The sequence below is a fragment of the Fukomys damarensis genome, unplaced genomic scaffold (assembly GCF_012274545.1).
Source record: "Fukomys damarensis isolate Sample0158 unplaced genomic scaffold, DMR_v1.0_HiC HiC_scaffold_27, whole genome shotgun sequence".
Taxonomy (NCBI): Eukaryota; Metazoa; Chordata; class Mammalia; order Rodentia; family Bathyergidae; genus Fukomys; species Fukomys damarensis.
Genome location: NW_022900939.1, coordinates 7240397 through 7241480, shown reverse-complemented (window position 1 = coordinate 7241480; position 1084 = coordinate 7240397).

The following is a 1084-nucleotide window of genomic DNA, read 5'->3' as shown; positions in this document are numbered from 1 at the left end:
TCGCCTTGTTACAATGTAGCCTTTTTCTCTCTGCGCTGGTCCCGCCCGCTGACGGACGGGGCCGCCGGCCAATAAGAGCGGCCTCCCGCGCCGCGCATGCGGAATGTGCGCGCGGTGACACGGGAGGGCGGGGCGTTAGCTGCGGCCGCTGGCCTAGTTCTTGGTGGGCACTGGCGCCTCCGCGATTGGGGACCACATAGTGGGGATCGGAGAGGCGCACGTCCTGCACGCTGGTCCTCGGTGGCCCGCTAAACGTGATCGAGCCGCAGTGCGTCTCTTTAATCTATTTAAAGTCTCAGTTGCCACCGCTATGGTCTCTTCGGGAAACCTCCTGGGGTAGCCTCCGGCCCCTAGTCGCTGTCCCCAAGGTACTCTAAGGTGCAGAAACTGCAGAAACTCGGTGGCCAATGACCTTTCTCCGTCAAGGCGAACGTGCCCTCGGCGAATCACTGCGAAGAGACTGTAGTTGCCTTGTGGGCTAAGCGGGTAAAAGTTGCTGGTGTCTTGAATCAGTTTGGGGATGGGGGGCCCAGACCTTCTCCGGATAGGCTAGGACGCAGGGGACAGAAACCTTAAACCTCTGTTCTTCCTTAGCCGTTTGCTTCTCGTGAAGAGCTGTGGTGTATAATTTCGAGTGGCTCAAGGGAAACCCGTCCGCTCTTTGTGCGTGGGGACGGAAGGCTGTAAAGCAAGATTACCCTGGATGCCTAGAAACCCTGTAAACTTGGGGGTTTTGTCTGTGCCGGAGCAAAAGGATTTTCCATGGAGCGGGGTGCCTGTGGCACCCCGGCTGGCCTTTGCACACAGGTCACCTCCAGTGCGAAGAGAGAGGACTTCTTGGGCTGTTGGGAATGTGGGCTCTGTGGGTCAGAAGGGCAGGCTGTGGGCGTGGTCTCTGGAAGGTGAGCGCGCAGACTTCTCTTGGGCCCTCGTCTATAAACCTTTCTTTCCGGGCACACAGCCCAGACCCCTTGCTTTATTTAGTTTAATGGAAAGGGCTTCTACCTTGGGAATTTTTCCTCCCCGTCCGCCTTCCCCCACCTCCTCTGTCTCCTCCTCCTCCTAACAACTGTGTAACCTTGGA